We start from the raw sequence: 24,659 nt of genomic DNA on the forward strand, positions 1-24,659 counted from the left end.
CACTATCACGACTCACGAATCAATGCAGCGGTCATTCAACCACGGTAATCCATTGGCGGTACACACCGCCGCGCTCAAAATACACACACATGTACAAAACACAACTACATTGGACAATTCCAAATACACACAACTGATACACATACACACACCACACCCACACACCCAATCCAATATAAAACACACCCACATCACCCACAAACCCTTACAACCAAAATTTTGAAAGACGGCCAGAGAGAGAGATTAGCTAACACAACACCAGCATCCACAGACACACAACACCATCACTTATACAACATCCACGCACCTCAAACAACACACAACACATCCTCTCACACATCACAACAGACAGCACCTCACACATCACCCACACCACATCATGGCACCTCAAGGACACCCCAGGTTTTCTGAGGAGGAGCTCAGGATCATGGTGGAGGAAATCATCCGAGTAGAGCCACAGCTATTCGGATCAAAGGTGCAGGAGACATCCATTGCTAGGTAGATGGAGCTATGGCGGAGAATCGTCGACTGGGTCAACGCAGTGGGACAGCATTCAAGAACACGGGATGACATCAGAAAGAGGTGGAACGACCTACAGGGGAAGGTACCCCCACCTACTCCCCCACAACTAACAACATGGGAGGAGCAAGTCTTGGCAATACTGCATCCTGAGGACCTCGCAGGAATAGCAGGAGGACTGGACTCTGGTAAGGCAAAGCTTTACTACTATATCCTCCACCCTACCTGTATGCCATCACATACTCCCACCCTCACCCTCACACCCATCACCCCAACACCCCACAGATACCCCATTACCACAACCCACACTTCCCAAAACCAAGCCCTGCATGTAACACCAATGCATGGACACCCATCACCAAAGCATGTCCAGTAGAGAGACTCACTCATGCACCAAAATCACCAATCACACAAAAGCCATGGCAATAATGCAAGCACAGGAGTAGAGGTTAACTCACCCATTGCACAAAATAGCACACACAGATACTAAGATTATGCATTCACACCCCAATAGGACCCATACCCAAAGTCAACGGACAGGAGGTGACAGACATATCTAGTCCCCCCACAGAAGAGGCCCACAGTGATGACAGCAGCGCTGCACGCCTGGATCAAGATGACCAGCCCGGCCCATCTGGGACCTCGGGACAGTTGGTTCCCCTGACACAGTCACAAACCACCACTGAACCGCCCCCCTCAGGAAACACAGCCACATCACCCACCCAGTGGGCCCATCCCTCTGTCCCCAGGACACGTCAATCAGCAGTGTGTCCAGCACTGCAGGGAACCCAGGCAACCCCACAAACACAGGACGATCAGGGACCTGGGGGCAGTGGCAGTGGGCACACGGTTCAGGGGACAGAGGCACAGGATAACAGGGAAGCTGGGAGGACTACTCTGCGACAGGCGGAGGACAGGCCCAGGGAACCCACTCTCCATGAGGCACTCTCCAACATCTTGGGAGTCTACCACCATTCCCAGGAGACCATGGGCACGGTACTGGCCAAGTTTAGGAGACCCAGCGGCTGCAGGAGGAACACTACCTGGGGATCAGGGAGGACTTGAAGACAATCAACACCACCCTGGTCACCTTTGCAGAGGTGCTGGCAGACCTTGTCAACACCAGGAGGGACACACTGGCATACCAACAGGCCCCTGACACCAGCCTAGACAAAGAACAGCCCTCCACCTCTGCCGGCGCTAGTGGACAAGAGGCACCGCCACAGGAACAACAGGCCAGCAGCACCCCGCCCCCTGCAGAAGGAGAACCAGCCCGCAAATGGTCCCTGAGATCCAGGAACAAGACAGAGAACATTGCCAAGACCCCGCCAGGAAATAAGACCCCCCTGAATGTCACCCATCTGTCCCACTTTGACACCCTGCCCAGCTTAAACTGCCATTGCTCCACTTCCTATGCGCCATTGGACAATGCACCTGGAAAAGAAATAGACTGGACTCTGCCATGGACATTCTTCCACCATCACCCCAACCCATTTCACACCACCCTCCACTTATTTGCACAGAAATAAACACCCTTGAATCACAAAACTATCTGGAGTCAGTCTGTGCTTTCACAAATGTGTAATTGCAAAACCTCTGGAATATAGCAATGTCAATGTACATGTTCACATACCAATGTAACACAGCTGTAGGCAAGCAGTAGAGATAGCAGAGGGCACAAAGTGGGACCCAGATCTGTGAAATGGAAAGGCAAAGTAACAAGTCAGGGTCAATACACTGAGTGAAAATGGCAGACTTATGCTAGCTCCAACAATAGTATGAGATGTGGGAAGCAGTTACATCTTCTTACCTGTGTCTCACTGGAAGTATTGCATGATGATGTTGTTTCGGTTGTCTACATCTTCTTCTTCTGCCTCCTCTTCTTCACTGTCCAGAGGCTCCACAGCTGCCACAAGACCACCATCTGGCCCAACCTTCTTCGGTGAGTAGTATAGGGAGCCACCTGTAAGATGGAGGCACGGGAATCTGGCCTTCAGAAGGCCGAAGGTGCATTCTATAATACTCCTAGTTTGCCCATGTGCCTCATTGTAGCGTTCCTCTGCCCTTTTATCCTGGGATTCCTCACTGAGGTCAGTAGCCATGACAGGTTGGGGTAACTAGAGTCACCTGCAAATGTCGAGGGACAACTGTTAGACGGACACTAACCCTTAGGGACAACCCCATACCCAGACACCTATGTCAACTGTGTTGGGACCTTGGGCTCACCTATTAGCCACACACGGTGCCTCTGGAGTTGCCCCATCACATAAGGGATGCTGCTATTCCTCAAAAAGTAAGCGTCATGCACAGAGCCAGGATACTTGGCCTTCACATGGGAGAGGTACTGGTCTGCCAAATACACCATCTGCACATTCATTGAATGGTAGCTTTTCTGGTTTCTGTACACCTGTTCATTCCTGCGGGGGCAGGGGACAAATGCCACATGTGTACCATCAATGGCACCAATGATGTTGGGAATATGTCCCAGGGCATAGAAGTCACCTTTCACTGTGGGCAAATCTTCCTGTAGCTGTGCATGTGTTTCAGCAGGGCAGACAACACTCTGGACAACACGTTAGAGAACATTGGCTGGGACATCCCTGATGCCATGGCCACTCTTGTTTGAAAAGACCCACTGGCCAGGAAATGGAGTACAGACAGAACCTGCAAAAGAGGGGGGATTCCTGTGGGTTGGCGGATAGCTGACATCAGGTCTGGCTCCAACTGGGCACACAGTTCCAAGATTGTTGCACGATCAAGTCTGTAAGTGATAATGATGTGTCTCTCTTCCATTGTCGACAGGTCTACCCGGGGTCTGGACACCGGAGGATGCCACCATCTCATCACCTGCCCCAGCAGACGTGCCCTATGGATGAGAACAGTGAGCAGAGGGTCATCCAACACTTAGGTATCACAATGTGTTCTTTGCTAAAATGTTGGAAATTCGCAATGTGCCATTATCTGTCCGTATTCCAGGCCTAAATAGGTGTGATGCAGTTTTTTCCCCTGCATGTGGCCCCCTGAAATGGCGGCTGCCTGACCTGTAAGGTGGGACAAGGGGAAATGAGGTAACTGCGCTGGCGTAGTACACCGTCGCGGTAGGCAGTGGAAGAACGCGGCGCAATTCAGCATTGGTTAACATTGGGCCCTAAGTGTCCCAGGAGCCAATGATGATGTACACCGGTGGTGACGGTACGCACCGCCGCGGACGTGGGTGCCATTTTCTAACTGTTCCCTCACTTGATACCTGACCTTCAACAGGAGAGGACCTACACTGCAAGTGCTGCTGTGACCTGTGTCTGGAAGCGACGATGGCTACAGTGTCTGGTGAAAGGGCCCCTGCCTTCACTTCGGAGGAGTTGGAGAAACTGGTGGATGGGGTCCTCCCCCAGTACACGCAACTGTACGGTCCTCCAGACAAACAGGTGAGTACACTGTGAGCATGGTGGATGGCACATGATTGTATGGAGTGTCGTGGATGGAAGAGGGTGGGGAGGAGGACGGGCCAACATGTCAGGATTGTGTGTGTATGTATGTCTGGGCCAGGGTTGGAGGTGTTTGGCAATGCGTGAGGTGAAATGTACAGGATAGAAACATCCATTCTAACTTAACTTTTCCTCTAGGTCAGCGCCCACCAGAAGAAGGGTATTTGGCGTGCCATCACCAAGGACGTCCGGACCCTGGGTTTCTACCATAGATGGAGCACCCACTGCCGGAAAAGATGGGTGGACCCGCACCGCTGGAGCAAGAAGACAGCAGAGGCCCAGCTGGGGATTGCCTCCCAACGTGGAAGGGGTGCCCGTCGCACCATGACCCCCCTGATGTACCGGATCCTGGCGGTGGCCTATCCGGAGTTGGATGGACACTTGAGGGCATCACAGAAGTCACAATCAATTAATCAATCAATCAAGTAATTTATAAAGCACGCTACTCACCTGTCAGGGTCTCAAGGCACTGGGGGGGAGCTACTGATCAAATAGCCATGTCTTGAGGCGTTTCCTGAATGTTGGGAGGTCCTGGGTCTGGCGTAGGTGGAGCGGTAAGGAGTTCCAGGTCTTGGCGGCGAGGTGAGAGAAGGATCTTCCTCCGACGCTGGTGCGGTGAGTGTGGGGGACGGAGGCGAGGGCGAGGCTGGGGGAGCGGAGAAGCCGGGTGGGAGTATGGAAGGTGAGTCTGTCGTTGAGGTAGGCCAGACCTGTGCTGTGGAGGGCTTTGTGTGTGTGGGTGAGGAGTTTGAAGGTGTTACTCTTCAATACGACTAGCCAGTGTAGTTCTCTGAAGTGGGCAGAGAAGTCATTGCGGCGTGGGACGTCTAAGATAAGGCGGGCGGAAGCATTTTGGATACGTTGCACTTTTGTTTGTAGTTTGGCCATAGTTCCTGCTTATAGTGCGTTTCCATAGTCGAGTCGGCTGCTGCTCAGGGCTTGGGTGACTGTTTTTCTGGTTTCTACGGGAATCCATTTGAAAATCTTGCGGCGCATGCAAAGGGTGTTGTAGCAGGAAGAGAAGATTGTGTTGACCTCCTGAGTCATGCTGTGTGCTGAGTCCAGGATGATTCCCAGGTTTCGTGCTTGAGTTGTGGGTGTGGGTGTGGCTCCTAGGGAGGTAGGCCACCAGGAATTGTTCCAGGTGGAGGGGTTGCTGCCAAAGATGAGGATCTCTGTTTTGTCAGTGTTTAACTTGAGGCGGCTTGATTCTATACAGTTGGCGATGGCGTGAAGTCCATTGTGGAGGTTGTTTTAGCGGTTGTAGGGTCTTTCATGAGGGAGATGATCAGCTGGGTGTCGTCTGCATAGGAAACTATGTTGATGTGGTGAGTTTGTGCGATGTTGGCGAGAGGGGCCATGTAAATGTTGAAAAGCGTTGGGCTGAGGGAGGATCCCTGGGGGACTCCACAGATGGTCTTGGAGGATTCGAACAGGTAAGGCAGAAAGCAGACTCTCTGGGTTCTGCCGGAGAGGAATGAAGAGATCCAGTCGAGGGCCTTGCCGCGGATCCCGGTGTTGTGGAGGTGTGTTCGAAGAGTGTGGTGACAAACGGTGTCGAAGGCTGCGGAGAGGTCCAGGAGGATGAGCGCTGCGGTTTCGCCTTCCTCGAGCCTGGTCCTGATGTCATCTGTAGCAGCGATGAGTGCGTTCTCAGTGCTGTGGTTTTTGCGGAATCCTGATTGGGAGGTATTGAGCGCTTTGTTGTCTTCCAGGAAGCGGGTTAGTTGGCTGTTCACAATTTTCTCAATAACCTTTGCTGGGAAGGGGAGGAGGGAGATGGGCCTGTTGTTCTTGGGGTCATGTGGGTCCGCCTTGGGTTTCTTCAGCAGGGCGTTGATATTGGCGTTTTTCCAGCTCTCCGGGAAGATGGCTGTCTCGAGGGGAGCTGTAGATGATGGCGCAGAGGTGGGGGGCGATGATGTCGCTGACTTTATTGAAGATCTGGTGTGGGCAAGGGTCCGAGAGGGAGCCGGAGTGGATGGAGGCCATGATGTTGATGGTGTCTTCATTGTTGACGTGGGTCCAGGTGCATAGGAGGTTGTTGTCGCTTGGTGCATTGGGGTTGTGGCTGTCTATGGTTGGCTGGAGGGTCTGGGGGTTGAAGCTGTTGTGGATGTCTTTGATCTTTCGACGGAAATAAGTGGTGAGGGAGTTGCAGAGCTCCTGTTATGGTGGGGGTTTGTAGGAGTAGGAGAGCTCTTTGATGATGCCAAAGAGCTCTTTGTTGTTGTGAGCGTTGGTGTCTATCCAGATTTTGTACTAGGTTTTTTTGGTGGTGCGGATCTGCTGGTGATGTTTGCGGATGGCAGCCTTGAGGGCGATGTGGTTGGATTCGGTAGGTTCAAGGCACCAGGTCTTCTCCATTTTTCGGCATTCCCGTTTGGAGGCCTGTAGGTCGGGGGTGAACTAGCTGGCCTTGGTTCCGTGGTGGATGTCTGAGGGTTGTTTGAGTGGCGAAAGGGTGTTGGCGTAGTCGTCTATCCATTGATGCAGGTTGGTGGCGGCTGAGTTGGGGTCCCGGGTCCTAGGAGGAGGTGCCTGGGTGAGGGTGGAGATCAGCTGTTCTGTCGGAATTTTGTTCCAGTGGTGGCGGGGGGGTTGAGAGGTGTGGTGGTGAGTGACCGGCTTCTGCAAGGAGAAACTTAATGCAGCGATGGTCGGTCCAGTGGAGTTCGGTGGCATGGCTGAAGGAGACGTGGTTGCTGGCTGAGAAGATGGGGTCGAGTGTGTGTCCTACGGTGTGGGTGGGCGATGTGACGAGTTGTTTAAAGCCGAGGTTGGCAAGGTTGTCGAGTAGGTTGGTGGTGTTGATATCATTGTTGTTTTCTAAGTGAAAGTTCAGGTCGCCGAGGAGGATGTAGTCAGTTGAGACAAGGGCTTGGGCACTGATGATGTCGGCGATGGCGACGCAGAAGTGAGGTCGGGGGCCCGGAGTTCTGCAGACCAGAGTTCCTCTGAGGGTGGTGTTGGCGTTGACGTGGATTTTGAAATGGAGGTGCTCGGCGGAGTTGAGGTTGTTGTGGGTGCAGGTAGAGGCTCTGATGGTGCTCTTGTGGACTTTGGCGATTCCTCCTCCTGGTTTGTTGGTGTGGTCTCTTCTCGTGATCTTGTAGCCTTCAGGTATGGCTATGGCTATGTCTGGTTCCGAGGCCGAGTTCAACCAGGTTTCGGTGAGAAATGCGACGTCAGGAGATGATGAGGTGAGTAGGTCCCTCACAAGTGAATTCAGCTGACTCGGATTCAGCTGACTCGGTGCGCTTCACGAGATGTCTGGGTGGGGGAAGTGGACTGTGGGTTCCCCTAGGACAGGGAAAACTTGGTAGGCTAGGTCCCTTGTTAGGCAGGCTCTGTGGCACCCCAACCCCACTACTGGTAATAGCCATCTACACCTAGCCAGGCTCCTGTGGCTTCCAGGTGTGCAGCAATTGGGCTTAGGCCTCGTCCCCCATGGGCATGTGAATTTGCTAAGAACTGTTAGTGCATGGCTTAGTGTATAGGGCTGCTCCCTGTGTGTTGTGTCTGCCAACGGTAGTGGTGTTGCATGCACTGAACATGTGTTTCTTCTGTCTTTCCCCCCTTTTTGTTTTGTCTCCCTGTTCTTGCATGCATTAGCATCATCTGGCGGAGGAGCAGTGGCACCGGAGCAGGAGGGAGCTGCATCCCACATGGCCCTGGAGGGTGAAGCAATGGAGTCTGAAGCCACCAGTGGTATGGAGGGGGAGGGGAGCTCTACGATGGGGACAGGAGCATACACCAGCGACAGCGACTCCTCCTCTGATGGGAGCTCCCTTGCGGTGGCAGGCACCTCTGTGCCCACCGCTTCAACAGGTACAGCCGCCACCCCCCTACCAGTACCGTCCTCCCAGCAGCCCCTCAGCGTGTGTCCCGTGCCTGCTCACCCAGGAGGGTTGGCATCTCCTTCTCCCCAGGCACCTCAGGCCCTGCCCCAGTCAGCCCTGCTGCCCTCAGTGAGGAGGCTATTGACCTCCTGAGATCCCTCACTGTTGGGCAATCTACCATTTTGAATGACATCCAGGGTGTTGAGAGGCATTTGCAACAAACAAATGCATACCTGGAGGGCATTCATTCTGGGCAGGTGGCCCAACAGAGAGCATTTCAGGCTCTGGCCTCAGCACTGATGGCAGCCATTGTCACTGTGTCCAGCCTCCCCCCTCCAACTTCCTCCACCCAGACCCAATCCCCTGCACCTCAGCCTATCCCAAGCACACCATCAGACCAGCATGCACACTCATCAACACACAAGAGTGGACATGGCAAAGATAAGTACCACACATCCCACAAGCACTCACACAAGCACCATCCCTAAGCAGACACATCAACATCCACTGCCTCCACTGTGTCCCCCTCCTCCACGTCCTCCTTCCCTGTCTCATCTCCACTCACACCTGCATGCACTACATCCTCAGCCACTACCTCCATCACTAGCATGCCCATCACCACACACCGCTCACGTGCAATCACCACCCCCACTGCCATTCACAAATCCCCAGTGTCCTCTCCCAGTGTGTCTGTGAGCCCTCCTCCCAAAGTACACAAACGCAGGCACACACCCACCCAACATCCATCCACCTCACAACAGCCTCCGGCCCATGCACCTTAACCCAAATTCAGCAAACGTACACCTCCTACAACCATTACCTCTTCCTCCACTCCCAAACCCCCTCCATCTTCCCGTCCCAATGTGTCTAAAAAACTTTTCCTGGCTAACATTGACCTCTTCCCTACACCTCACCCACCCCCCCGTCCTTCCCCTAGGGCCAGGCTTTCCAGGTCCCAGCCCAGCACCTCAGCCACCAAATCCACAGGCACAGTGGTGCCAGCAACTGCGGGGTCATCGAGTGCGCCACCCATCAGGGCTGCCAGTGTGCCACCTAGCGAGGCCAAGAACATTCCGCCACCTGCCAAGGTGAAGAAGGTGCCCACATCCCAGAGGGAGAAGCCGCACCTACCAGCCACCAAGGGCTCCTCCAAACCAAAAGGGGACAGTGGCAAGACACCTGCGGCAACATCAAAGGTGGGGAAGGGACACAAGCCAAATAGCAGGTCAGGACAGGGCACGGTGGCTCCGACTGAGGGACTAGAGTCACCCCTTCTGTCAACCAATACACCAACCTGTACGGCGGCGGACACCGCCACCTGCACTACCACCTGCACCGTCACCAGCACCGCCACCTGCACTGCCACCTGCATTGCCACCTGCACGTCTGCAGCCTCAGCAACAGTCCCCAGCATCTTCCCCAGTGGGCAGCCATCCGAGGCTGCAGGAGACATCCTGATGTGTCCCTCAACAGGTGCTGACACATGCACCACCGCCAGCACATCCACCACAGACACCGCCACAAGCACCGCCACCAGCCCCGCAACGTGCTCAGACAGTGCCAACACATCTGACATGGCTACCATCCTCAGTGGGCAGCCGTCCGAGGCTGGAGGAGACTTCCTGGACCCTGCCCAGCTTCCATGAGGCATGACTCTCATCACTGTTTGCACCTGCAGGTGGCAGACGAAGCCGCAGCAGGGTGGGGTATGTCTCTGCCTCCATGGCGTAACATGCTACCTGTTCCTAGGCAATCTTGTGGCACACACACCCATATGAGGTAATGGGACCAGCCACACTGCATGTGAAGCACTCTGGGCACCAAGCCCCCTCCAGAACCAGTGGAGAGATACATCCACTACCTCAGTCCTTGGCAGGATGAAGCATTCTGGGCACCAAGCCCCCTTCCAGAACGAGTGGAGAGATACATCCACTACCTCAGTCCTTGGCAGGATGAAGCACTCTGGGCACAAAGCCCCTTCCAGAACCAGTGGAGAGATAGATCCACTACCTCAGTCCTTGGCAGGATGAAGCACTCTGGGCACAAAGCCGCCTCCAGAACCAGTGGAGACTGTTATCCACTTGAGAGACTGTGACTTTGCACTCCCCAGGATTAAGCAGTGGGCAAACCACCCACTAGTAAGACTTGAGAGACAGTGGCTTTGCACTCCCCAGGAAAAAGCAGTGGACAAACCAACCACTGGAAAGACTTGAGAGACTGTGGCTTTCCACTCCCCAGGGTAAAGCAGTGGGCAAACCACCCACTGGAAAGACTTGAGGGCCTGTGGCTTTGCACTCCCCAGGATAAAGCAATGGGCAAACCACCCGCTGGAAAGACTTGAGAGACTGTGGCTTTGCACTCCCCAGGATACAGCAATGGGCATGGAGCCCCCTCGTGCAGCAGTGGCGTTGTGCGTTCATCCGGCTGAGGTGCCCCCCCTCCCCTTCCCCCTGAAGTGCTGTTTAATTTCGATCTGATGCCCCTGAGTTGTTCCCTCCGTTTTGAGTCAGGTATCTTGTGTGGGCTTCACCCATGCGTTTAGGGACCACTGGGTCAAGGACAATGATTGGAACACTATCCGGACTTGTGTAGTTGGTGTGCATATTTGTATATACTGATTTTGGAATTTGGCCTATCTGATTTTTCTTGATTACACTTGTTACAATCATTCCCTTTTGTCCTTGCATTCTTCTAGGGGGTGAGGGGTGTATATGTAATGTTGCTGCATGTATTTGTGTGTATGGTGTTGTAGGTGAGGGTGGGGGTAGGGGTATTGCGTGTTGCGTGTGTGTGTTCACTTCCCCCTCCCCCTCCCTCCTCCCCTGTGTTGTAGGTGCAGTACTCACCGTGGTCGTCGACGGTGTCTGTCCTGCTCCTGATACAGAAGGAGGAAGACCAGCACGGGCAGGACCTGCAACTCGGACTCCATGGCGTCCTGGTTCCTCGCTGGGTGTCAAGAGGTGAGTGGTTTCCCTTCTGTGTACTGTTTCCGCCGTGCTTTTGATAGCGTTGGTTCTGCCCCGGAAAAGGTGGCGGATAGGTGTGTTGTAATACAGTGGGCGGTACTTTGTCCTCCGCCTGTCTGTTGGCGGTGACCGTTGTGTTGTTTGTTTCTACCGCCGTGACGGTCGGAGTGTTAAAGTGGCTGTCTATGTTGGCAGTTTCCGCCATGGTCGGGATTCCATTTTTTTTTTCGCCGGCCTGTTGGCTGTATTACCGCTGCTTTAACACCGACTGCCAGGGTTGTAATGAGGGCCTAAATTTTGGATAGCTCTTTCGCAGTCCCTACTGGGTTGTTCGGCCATCTTCAAAATGGTCTCCCTTCCGAGGCTCCTCTATCAACTCCAGAACTACCCTTTGCTGGTAGGACATACCTTCTTTACTGGAGTTAGTGCCTTAATTTGAACTTTGCTGTGGGGTGGGCGGCTCCCACAGATTTTCTTTCACAAGTGTTGCTGCCCCACTAAGACTAGCTACCTCAGGGATACTTCTATATTACTACGTCGCCCATCTCCTTGTTCTAAACAACTGGTGGTTTGAGGGGTTTGATGATCTGGCATGCGTGACCGAGGGGTGGATCAAGGGCCGCAGTAACCTTGCACACTTGCTACAGGGAAGTAACTGCCTGAGCCGTTTATCTACCGCCACGAGAGTAGTGCTGAAAGTATGGGCGTCTGTGCTTAAATCCTTGTGATGGGCAGTTAAATTCACTTTAGAGACCCCATTTTGAAGGGGGAATCACTTCCCACAGGTCACAACACTTTGTGGCTTTTCTGCTTGGAACCCTATAGGTATTTCTGCACCTAGAGACCCCATTTACGATGAGTCGCTGAAGACATTTCAGGACTTTCAATCAAACTATGCCCAGTTCTTCGATACCTCCAGCACCTCATGGCCTCATGCGCTACATACAATCCGTCAAAGACATTCCTGAATATTCACCAGTAGAGGCAAAAATCCTCTTTACTAACATCAAAAAACATAAATTATCAGACATAAATTGTATGCTTCTCTACAACATGCCATACTCAATGGCTGGGGGGATGGAGATGTGGGAACAGTGCTTGGGCCCGTTGGAGGATGATGACTGGATTGAGGCAATGGCTGCTACTGGGGAGGTGGCAATCACATCCCAGTTTAATTTGATCAAACCTAAATTGATGCACTATACTTTTCTCACCCTGGCTCGGATGTTCAAAATGGGACTGATCCCCACGAGCATTTGCTTATGATGCAACAACCCTGCCGAGATCTACTACACACATTTTGGACTGCCCTGCACTTTTCACCTTTCGGAACCAGGTGCTGTGAATCTTAGCTTAGATTCTGGGCTGGGAAATCTCCAGGGACACAGTCACAGTATCGAAGTGAACAAATTTCAGAGGGCTTAATACTTGCTGAAAGGGACATAGCACAGGCTTGGAAGGCCACAAAAGCCCCGTCTGCCACCAAATGGGGCACGTGCAAGGATCATTGCATGGGACTAGAGCTCCTGATATACCTAGCGTGAACGTGCCACAGAAACATCACACAATTTGAAAGGGATGGCCCGATTTTAGAGGTATCACATAAAAACCATGCCCACCAAAGCCTGGTCAATGGATTGGGAGTTATTCTCCCAAAGAGACGGCTTTGAATTAATGCTGGGATGTTGGACTACCTGGGGTCTGTTTTGCGGGATCAGACTGAAATAATGTTTCTATATACTCTGTCATGGCAAACTTGTAGCCATTCTGTAATGTCTTGCTGTAATTTTACATCACCTACTATTTGCAATGTACCTACTGTGGGAGTTGTATGGTTAAAACAAAAATCAAAAAAATGTTTTTGAAACAAAAACAGAAAGTGGAGTGGGTATGGATTCTTTTTATTTGCTCCTCACTGAGATATGAGTGGAGGAGTTGTGAGATGGAGATTCATATGCATAAATATATTGAGGCTGCCTTGGAGGGGCATTACCTCAAGCAGTAAGCAGGGTAGGGGAGGAAGTGGCCTCAGCAGGCAGTGAGGAATGAGGTAAGTAATGAGGACTGATACAGGTTTCAATAAATACATTAAATCATTTGATCAAAGGTTAAATTCAGAGATCAAACACTAAGGGACAGATTTAAGAGCCCCTAGTGCCCCCTTGTGCCATATTAGCATCATTTTCTTTACACTAATGTGGCCCAACGAGGCCAAAATCACTATGCAAAATTTACACAGTGGCGCAAATCATGCATTGCACCACTTTGTAACACTTTGCACTACATTATACCGGCACCAGGCATAATATATGCAAAGGGGGCTTTCCCCATTAGAGGGGGGCGAAAAAATGGTGAAAAGAAATCTAAGAGATTTCTTTGCATCATTTTTTTGGGCAGTTTTAATACCTACTCAGAGCAGGCGTTAAAAGGAGGCTCCTGTTGATTACAAGGGCCTCAATGGGCTTTGCAGGATTAGCGTCAACATTTTTTACACTAATCCAGCAAAGCGCCGAACTAGCGTAAAAGATGATGCAGCTAGTTCCCTAACTACCGCGATGATGCTCCATATATTATATATGGCGCATACATGGTAGGGTTGGGGAGCGCTAAATCTGTCACTAACTTTTTTGGGTGTCTGTTTTATGAATCATAGAAAATAAGACAGCTGAGTTTGTGCTGTGTTTCGTGTGTCACCAGACACCTTCATACGCACTTGCCAATGATAGAGCGGAACGTGGTAACAATTTACCTGCGTTCGGACGCTCTTTAGGTCGATGAATCTTTTGACTAAGTGGGAACTCTCTGTACTCTTAATCGATCAATCACCTTATATCGATAATCAATAACGAACATAAGCAACACCTTGAACAACATAACACTTAACAATTAGTCCAGAATACATTTCGGCGAACCCTGACCTTTCAGCCAGGAATAACCACACCAGTTTATTGCAAAGTTAGTGAATTTATTTCCCTATATTAACAAAGCTAGCACGATATAGATGTGTCTCAACACCAAATGATAAACATAAATGAACATTAATAGCTGTCCATATCGTCGAAACAAGTGTAATCTATGTAGCATTTGAATCACAAGGCATTCGATAATGGCAATGCAAAGCACTAATACGATAATCTGTAATGGGCTAATTGCATACATTTAGTCAGCATAACAAGATCTCAAATTGCATCGTGCGACATATGGAATCCTCGTCTAACCTCAAATTAGCATCAGCATGTGGGACTTCATGCAAAAACAATTTGGCAACATCAATTTGGAAAACTCCTAGCTAGGGTCCTTATCAAAGTCAGCAGTTGGTTACCTAAAAGAAACACAATGCAATTTTACAATTTCCTTTCATAATTACCAATTCCGATCAGCAATCAATGAATTCTTCGTCTCACAGGTATCGTTTCTCGATCAGCATAGGGCCGGGACAAAGGGGCAGGGGTGAACGGGGCAATTGCCTCACGGCGGCAAGATAAGATTACTACTTCATGCAAAGGGGCAAATCAAAGTTAAAGTCTCTAGGGCAAGAATCATTAAGGTCTCTTTCTCTCGATTAGAGAAAGCATCAAAGTCTCTCAAAATGGCGTCGCAGCAAAATGGGTCATAGTAGCTACGAAGTCAAAATGGCGGGATGTCCGAAGATAGAGAGAGCTTTCCTCTCGTGCACCTGGGTTTTATAGACAACAGTTCAAGTCCAGTAGGGTCTCCATTGGTGGGTTCATAGGTTAGCTTCAAATTGACCAATCAAAAACGACAATTCTCAAGCTTTTACTTAAGCATACATTATCCTTGGAGATGGGTACGTAATTTGCAACATTGTCTCTCGATTAGCTTACTCTCAGAGCCTCCATTGTCCGCACCTGCAAGTCGACCTTGAATTAAAGAGAAAATATGCCAGGCTGGCACTAACTTTAAGATAAGCATGTGAACAGTCTCTGTGGAAAAATACAGCTTCAAGCAGAACTACACGTTTAATAGCACAGTGGAAAAAATACGAATATCTAAACCGTGAGACCAGGCAACTAGGCCAAAGCCTCCGCTAAAGTAATGCTAAGCTAAGGCATTTCAAATAAGCAAATCGTAGCACACGTTTATGATTATGTCGGATTAGTGCAATTCTAATACACCACGTTATATAAAGCACGCGTATAAATGATGGCAAACTACCCTGAGGGCACATTTTGTTCCCGTACAATCTTTATTAGTTCGGTTAATATCACACATGATTGTTTCACACTACGTTTATGCGTTAATAAATCAAGACCTTCATTTTCTGCTTCATCAATCCCTCCTCTGATGACTACTTGTCATCACACAAATTTAGCCCACAAATTTTATCCCATTAAAATTCTGTCAGCTCCCTTTTCCTTTTAGTTCCCCTAGTTTGCGCTTTATATTCTTCTGCCATTCTTTTCATAATTTTCTCCTCCTTTCTTCTTTTAATTCTTTCCATAATCATTATTATTCCCCTTTTTATTCCCCAAATTCCAAATACACAAATTATCACTATTAATATTCCTTCTATTATTTCCAATAATATTCCATTCCAAATTCCCCCAATCCAATGTCCCACTGAAGCAAATCCCTTTCCAACCTTTTCCCACACTCCTGGTTCTTTCAGTTCTTTCAAATCTGCACTTTCTTTTGTTAGATTAGCAAGCATAGTTTTAATTTTCACACTATTATCAGGTATATAGGTGCAGCAGTGACGTGCACCAATCATTTTGCAAACGCCTCCATCCTTTGCTAAAAGAATGTCTAAAGCAAGCCTATTTTGAAGAGTCATAGCTCTTTCCGCTGCAAGTTCAGCATCCATCAGGATTATAGCACCTGAAAACTTTGTCAACATGTTATCCACTATAGTAGACAACTTTCTTATTTTGATGGAATTCAGCACAACTCCCAATGAAGGAATCATGGCTCCAAATATGTCACCTACCACAGCAGCTGCGGTCTCTCTTTTCTGGATACGATGGGATCCAGGTGTCTTTTCAATCATCGATATGTCATCCAGTTGATAAACCTTTGGAAACACTATACCCAAATAACATCTTCCCCACCATCCCTTTGGAAGACGATAATAGGCATTATGCCCACAAATGTAATACACCCCTGGAATGACAGGGTCAAGTCCGTCCATCATTAATGTCCATTTGGCCTTAAAAATAAACGTATGTTTGCATTCACTCGCTCCTACAAAAATATTATCATAGTAAGATTCACCTCGATATATACAAAATTTCCCTACATGCCAAGCATCTAAAGCAATTTTCCCTTGTGTCTTTATAGCAGCAAAATCATAATTATCTACTGAAGTCCTCTTGTATAGCTCCTTTTCTAATTTCGCTTTCATTTGAGCCCTTCTATCATCTGTGCGATCTAAAAAGCTTATTTCTACAGCAGAGACGGAGCAAGTAAGGTTCTCCCTATGAGCATGAGCCGTTTCAAAAGGTTGCATTGGCTCGAAAAAGTCCCTCATAATTTTGTAATCCCAATATTTTGCAGTCTCGCTTAGCTGCGCTATTATAGGAACATAAGCAAAGGTAACATCATAATTCGAGTAAAAATACTGTATGTTAGCTTGACCATAAAACCTAGACATTACTATACTACATGTAATCCCATATGTAAGAGGCATGTGGTGATAAGTCACCCCTTCCTTTACTGATGTTGGTATCTGGGTACACACATAACAATCTTTCGCATCCATAGTCTCAACATACTCTGTTAATAAGCGATAGAAAACGTTATACGAAAGCTCTTTCTTATCATGCAAGAGCCTCTCATCCATTGCTAGTCTTTTCAATGGTGTTAGTTCAGTGACAGTAACAGGAACAATAGTAGAAGCAGCAATAGTCTCATTCTCACCCTTTCCATGCATTCCAAACACAATTGCCATTATTATTAGTACACATGTAATCACCAAGCCTATACACACATATTTACAATATTTCTTTCTATTATTCTGCATAGCGTACCTAGGCATGATCTGTATAGAATCAGAGAGCTAGAAGCACTTATAAATGAAACTACTTAGCAATTCAGTTACAAAGCTGAACGAGCACAATGTTCACACCGTTTTCTTCAAAAGGCCAGTCACTTATCGGTTAGCAGCATTTGTCTCAATTCGGTATAGCAATGTCTCAGCTGGTTGTTTGTCTCACGTTATATTGCAGCAAGCAATACCATTTACTACCGTTTCAATCAACAGAGTCTATGAAACTTTTCTTTTCTATTGGTATCTCTTCTTCTTCTTCGTTCTCGATGCTTAGAGATACAAACTCATCAGTCCAATCATCGTTTACTGCATATGCCCATTCAGGACCGGAATACCTCCTGTTTGGTATCCTTTTCCTTTTCAATTTTGCTTCTCTCTTCGATTCTGCTTCGCTGGCACTCTCCTCCTTCGCCAAGTCTTTTTCCTCACTTGACGATTGTTCCACGACAGTCACTTCCTTTCTTTTCTCTTTCACTTTCGGCCTTCCTCCTTCGTTCAAACCTTCTTTACCCTTTTCTTTTATCGGTGAGATACTTAGTCTTCTTTTTGCACCGTGTCCATTTGATGGACCTGCACCCTTTTCTGTAGAGGTTTGAACTCTTTCGTTCTGCTCTTCTTTGTCCCCACCTTCAGGGGAATCAGTCACGTTTTCCTTTTCTTTTTCTGTATCGTCTGTTTCTGGGAAAGCCCCCTTCTGCTCAGGCTCTCCTGCCTTCTCACTCTCTTCAAGCCCTTCGTCACCGTTACTTTCTTCAGGCTCTGTATCACTTTCAGCTGCTTCAGGTTCCTTGTCACCTTCAGCTGCTTCAGGCTTTTTTGCTACCTTCCGCTGCTTCAGGCTCTTTGTCACCTGCAGCTTCGTTGTCGCTGTCTGAACTTTCTCCTTGGTCTTCCCCAAGTGAGTCGGACTCTTCGTTCTCCAATAATATCTCCTTTTCTCCTGCTGTTGCTTGTTCGCTTTCAGTTCGCTTTTGTTCTGTCTCAGCACTCGGCACCGTTTTATCAGGCACTGGCACTTTCAGCGCTTCAACTTCCTCATCTGTGGGACACAACACCTTCTTTGTATGACTGGCGTGAATCCAGTTGGGAACCCCCGCACACTTCACAGCGGTAGTTGTCGTCAGGATCACTTGGAAAGGGCCTTTCCAACGGGGTTCCAGACACGACTTCCTCACGTGCTTCTTTATCACGACCCAGTCACCTGCTTTCAGTGCGTGTCCTGGACCTTGGATCGGTGGCAAGGTGGTCGCTTCCACCTGGTGAGAGAAAGAGCGAACCACGTCAGCCAGACCTTTGCAGTAGTCTAACACCATATCATCTGTAATATTCAAAAGCATGTTTGCGGGAACTGCAGGAAGTCTCATAGCCCTGCCCATGAGAATTTCGTGTGGAGACAATCCAGTTTTTCTATCCGGAGTGTTTCTCATTGACATTAGCACTAAGGGCAATGCGTCAGGCCATTTCAAATTTGTTGATGCACATATTTTTGCCATTCTCGACTTCAGCGTACCATTCATCTGCTCCACCAGTCCTGATGCCTCAGGGCGATAGCTACAGTGCAGCTTTTGCTCAATGTTCAGTGCTTCGCAAAGTAACTTCATCACCTCGTTATTGAAGTGACTTCCCCTATCTGATTCTAAAGAGATCGGGAATCCGAAACGTGGTATTAACTCCCTCAATAATAGCTTGGCAACTGTAAGGCTGTCGTTTCTACGTGTGGGGTATGCCTCAATCCAATGACTAAAAATGCACACAATCACCAACACATATCTTAAACCTCCATGCACAGGCATCTCAATGAAGTCCATCTGCATACGACTAAAAGGACCGCTTGCCCTACCAATGTGACTCGCGTTCACAACTGTTCCCTTTCCTGGGTTCATCTGCTGGCAAGTGACACATCGATGGCAAACTGCTTCTGCAGCTTGACGAAATCTGGGGTTAAACCAATCAGTTTTGAACAGTCTTATCATGGCATCCCTCCCTAGGTGAGCTTGCCCATGATAGAACCGCGCAAGCTGTGATAAGAGACTATTTGGCAAAACAAATTTTCCCTCATGTGAAACCCATAGCTCGTCTTGTCTCTTTATACATTGTGATTTAATCCAGGAATCTCTTTCATCCTCCCTGACATTATTCTGTAGTGCTTTTAGTTCCTCTATGGTGTCTACGACCTTCAAGGCAAATGCTTCAGCTGGTTCGAGTTCTGGTTCACTTATTGTGTTCCAATCATCCCTTAGCAATATACAGTTCAAGGCACAAAATCTTGCGACTTGATCTGCATATGCATTTCCCAGAGACACATAGTCCTGTCCTTTCGTGTGAGCACTGCACTTTACCACTGCAACTTCGGCTGGCACTTGAATGGCATGTAACAATTCCCTTATTCTCTCCCCATTTTTCACTGGGGATCCTGAAGAAGTCAGGAAACCTCTCTGTGACCATAGTTGTCCAAAGTCATGCACAATCCCAAACCCATATTGACTATCAGTGTAAATGGTGACTTTCATCAATGCAGACAATTGACATGCTCTAGTAAGGGCTACAAGTTCTGCTACTTGTGCAGAATAGACTCCTTGGAGCCATCCCGCTTCCAAAACCCCTGTCACAGTACATACAGCATATCCTGCTTTCAAAATTCCCATCCCATCTCTTAGACATGAACCATCAACAAAAAGAATTTGGTCATTTTCATCAAGTTTTGTATCCTTGATGTCTGGTCGGGGTTTTGTGCAAAATTCAGTCACCTGAAGGCAGTCATGCTCGACGTCTTCAGCGTTCTCAATTTCAGCATTTTCTCCAGGAAGCAAGGTAGCTGGATTCAACGTGGTGCACCTTTTCAGCTGCACATTCGGTGAGCCCAGAATAGTCGTTTCATACCTTGTGAGTCTTGCTCCAGTCATGTGCTGCGTTCGGGAGCGGGTCAAAAGTATCTCAACTGAGTGAGGGACCATGACTGTTACTGGGTGTCCCATCACTATTCCTTCACTCTGAGTGAGGCTGATACCAACTTCTGCTACGGCGCGCAAACACCCTGGGAGTGCTGCTGCAACCGGATCCAAAGTAGCTGAAAAATACGCTACTGGTCTGTTTACGCCACCATGGGCTTGAGTCAAGACAGACAGAGAACATGCATCACGTTCATGGCAAAACAATGTGAAAGGCTTCGTGTAATCAGGCATACCTAAAGCTGGAGCCCTACACATGCATTCCTTTAATTCAACAAAAGCATCCATCTCATCCCCTTTCAGTTCGATCTGATCCAGGGCATCCTTCTGGGTCAATTTCAGTAAAGGCTTTGCTAGAGACGAGAAGTTGGGAATCCACTGGCGACAGTATCCCACCATTCCCAAAAACTTTCTCACCTCCTTCCTTGTCTTTGGTGGACTCATTTGAAGTACACTTGTAATTCTTTCCTTCATTATTCTCCGTGACCCTTTCTCTATCTGGTGACCCAAGTATTTCACTTTCCTCTGACAGAACTGCAGTTTGGAAGGAGACACCTTGTGTCCATTCCCTCCCAAATGGTTCAACAGAGCAATGGTATCGGCTGTGCAGCCACTTTCTGTCTTTGATGCAACCAGTAAGTCGTCAATATACTGTACTAAGGTTGACTCGAATGGCAACTCTAACTCTTCCAAGTCTTTCTTTAGAACCTGATTGAATATCGACGGTGACTCAGAGAACCCTTGAGGAATTCGACACCAACTGTATACTCTGTCTAGGAATTTGAAACAAAAGAGGAATTGGCTGTCCTCATGAAGAGGCACAGAAAAGAATGCTTGTGACAAATCGATGACTGAGAACCACTCAGCTTCGCAAGGAATCTGGAACATTATCACAGCTGGATTCGGTACGACAGGGCAGCACTTTATTATGATGTCATTTATTTTCCTCAAATCCTGCACAAGTCGGACTTTCCCACTTGGCTTTATTAATCCCATTATCGGTGAATTACATGGGCTGCTTAACACTTCTTTCAGTACTCCCTGCTTCACGAATTCGTCAATAAGTTTGGCAACTTTCATGAGGGTATCTTGTGGCATGTGGTATTGTGGGGTCTGGGGAAAGATCGCATTGGGCTTCACCATCACTTTCACTGGTTCCACTCCTTTCATCAATCCCACCTCTTTCCCTGTCATGTCCCACACTTCCTTTCCGACTGTCTCCCTTAATTCTGCTGGGATATCTTCTTCGGTTATCATCGGTAAGAGACAAATCAGAGGATACTCTTCGTCGACTGTTTCTATCTCAACCCCCTCTACACTGTCCTCGTCTTCCCCATCATTGCTCGTCTCTATTGTTATTCCTTCGTTTGAACACATGATCGAGCAACCCAATTTACACAATAGGTCTCTTCCTAACAGTGCTATCGGGCTTGAGTCACACACCACAAACTGATGTACCCCTTGATAGTTACCAATGTTGACTGGTACCGGATCTGTTATTGGGTTCGTCAGATGTCTGTTTGCTACTCCCACCACTTGAACTGTCCTCCCTGAGAGTGGCAAATTTGGTACTTCACTGCTCTTAACAGTTGAACGTGTGGCTCCCGTGTCAACCAAGAATGAAACACGATGACCCATTACTCTTCCCTCTACGTACGGACCCCTTTGATCAACTTCTAGGGATGCCGCAAGCACACAGTCTCCTTCTTCTCCTGAACTTTCACTCTCCCATACGTTGTTTATTCCACTCTCACTGTGTAATGGGAACTGTTGTACTGTGCCGTTCGTACTCATTACCTGACCCGTTACCTGTGGAGGAACCATCACTTGCTGCTGACTCATTGGTGCCAAAGGTATTTGCATTTGCTGATTAGGTACCAAAGGTAACTGCTGTTGCATCGGCTGCATCTGCGTCATCTGCACACGGGGCATCTGCATCTGCTGCGGCTGCATAGGTTGTAATCCCTGCAATTGGTTTATGGTCTGAAAATTTGGGTTTGGACCTCTCATTTTCGGACCTCTCATTGTCTGAAATGCATTGACATCATTGTTTTGCTGACCAACACCTACACCTGCACCTGCACCTTCCTGCACCACCATCGGACACTCGCGTTTCCAATGACCTACGTTTCCGCACGCGTGACACGGCATCACTTTCTTCATTGCCTGCACACCTGTCACAACACTGTTCAAATCCAGACCATTATTCACAAAACCTCCTCTACCTCTGCCTCTGGCCTGTGGCTGAAATGCCATGTTTCCTTGCAACTGCGGCTGCTGTTGCTGAAACGCCATGTTTCCCTGCAACTGCGGCTGCGGTTGCGGTACCTGCTGTTGGAACCCTTGCATCCCTGGCAACCCTTGCAGTCCTTGCAGACCTTGCAAGCCTGTCTGAGCCGCCTTAAGCTGCATCATCATCACCTTCTCTTTCAGCTTTTTCTGTTTCACCTCAATTTCATCGCTACAGTATTTCGCATAAGTCAAGACTTCATCAATCGGTTTCGACTGCCAGCAGATCAAATGCGATTTTATCATCTGACTTATCTCTGGTCTCAGCCCTTCCACAAATCTGAACACAAAATGAAGCATATCTTTCGCCACTGTAATTCTTGAACGCCTTCAACAACCTCTCATAGTAACTATGAATCGATTCTTTAGCCTCTTGGGCAGTTCGATCAATTTTCTGCCAATCCACATTTTTCGCGGCAACCTTCGTCTTCAAATGCTCAATCACCTTATAGTACAAGCTCATCACCATAGGTGATGGTGCACCCGTCTCTCTGTCTCTCTCTGGTTCACTTGTCGGCCAACCTACAGCTCTTTTGCAATCCTCCCACAAATCTGCCGGAACCACAATCTCGAATAGAGTGTTCAGGTCTTCCCAGAGACATTTTGCAAGCTTCACAAACCTATCAGTCTGTTGATACCATTCAATCGGCTTCTCTCTCAGTTTGGGAAAATCATTCGTAAAAGACTGAATATCGCTCCTGTGCCATGGTACATGTACTAATTTTCCCCCTGCTGTCTCCCTCATTGGTAACATAGTTACTGTTTCGCTGCTCTGCGGTCTTTTCTCATTATGCTCTGTAACACTGTCCCTCCTCTTATCCTTCCTTTTTACCCATCTGCTTTCCCACTTGTCTAAGCACCTCCACACTTGGGCACTCTGCAACAATTCTCTAAGGTGTGCCTTCATGCCTGCTGATCTCATGTGTTCAAAATCTGTGGTCCCAAAATCCAACCTATAGCTCCTGCTCAAGTGTTTCGTCTTGCCTATGTCAATCCCGTTCCTGTCTGCTACTTCCTGTAAACTTTTATGCACCTTGTTTACTTCTTTCGTGATCTTTGGACATAGATACCTCAACTCCTCTTCCGTGTAGGACTCTAACCTGTTCACACCCATATTCCCTTCCACCAATTCTTGTGCTTCCATGTTCAGCCTCATCCTGCTCAAGTAATCGTCTCCTTTCCCACTGTCTGAACTTTGTGTGGAATTTAGACTGTTGAACCATTGTGTCAGCTGTTGCGCATTTACCCCCATCAGTGTAGCATTCACATCGACTGCCATCGATGGTTGCGGCAACTTTTCAGTGTTCGATGTTAATGGTATTATCAGTGGGGGGCTCGACCTCACCAGTGTTGACTGAGCGCATACGGGACTAAACTCCATCAAGGACCCAGACCCAGTTGGCTGAGTCGCTATCGGAGTTATCCCTGGAGTGTTTTCTATGCACCTTCTTTCCGCCCCATTCTGCAGCATTGGTCCCTGACTGCTCATACCTAAGCTAGGCTGACTATACAAAGGTACCACTGGACCTACGGTAATGGGCAGTGATATTGCATCTGGATTCTGTCCATTTCCCATATTCTGAGGCATGTTCATCCCCATATTATGAGCCATCATTGCCGGCATGCCCATCTGACTCCCCGCCATTTGAGCATGAGCGTTCCCTCCCTGCATCTGCCTTTGAGGCATCATAAACTGAGTTGATTCAGCTTGTGCCATTGTTGGGTTGTAACCATTCTGTACGCCCCTTACGGTTGGATCTAGAATCATCCCTCCATTGTTGTCACTGCTGTAGTGCCCTGGCATCTGCGGCTGATAATGTTCTGCTGGTTTCAACACGGGCACATCTGGATACATTCTCCTGACCTGCGGTATCTGTGGGGTGAGCAGTAAACTCGGGTCCTTAGATCCCGATGGTGCTCCTGGACTCTGCGTTTCACTGTTCTGTACCGATGCCGGAGGGGCAGAACTGGTACTTGGACCTTGTCCATTCTCTGCATAAGGTGGTGGACGGTCGTTCAGCAATTGCATTATCAACTCCTCATCCTCTAACTCCTCTTCTCTTCTCAACTTTTCCTCGTCCTCTCTGTCCTTGGAACACTTCCTGTCTGTCTTACAGGTAGCTTTCTTACCTGTCTCTTCTTCATCCTTAGTAATTGCGGGGAACAATTTTATTCCCTGCAATACATCTGACCTCCACACCTTCTGCGCATTATCCCACCTAGCATCCGCTAGTGTCTTTTCTACCTTCCTCATCCTTGTTTCAACTTGTTTTTCTGTTGCTGTCTAGCCATGAGTTCCCAGATTGCTAGGGCCTCAAACTGTGCTGGCCTTGGAGGCACCTTCATGTCATACATCGTGAATCTCAAATTCTCTAGGACCCTTATATTGAATGTCCCATGTATCGGGAATGCTACGCTCCCATGTTTCTCTGTCCACTTGTGCCATTGCTTTAGCCAAAGACACGGAGCTACCCCTTTTTCCTCCATTACAATGTAAGCTGGTGTGCCCTCGGGCGGCGTCTCCTCTCCTACGCTCGCTTTAATGTAAGACTCCCCCTTCATCGCACTCCTGAATGCTTTAAGGAATTTCATTTTCTCGTCTT

The sequence above is a fragment of the Pleurodeles waltl genome, chromosome 4_1 (genome assembly GCF_031143425.1).
Source record: "Pleurodeles waltl isolate 20211129_DDA chromosome 4_1, aPleWal1.hap1.20221129, whole genome shotgun sequence".
In the NCBI taxonomy this organism is placed as follows: domain Eukaryota; kingdom Metazoa; phylum Chordata; class Amphibia; order Caudata; family Salamandridae; genus Pleurodeles; species Pleurodeles waltl.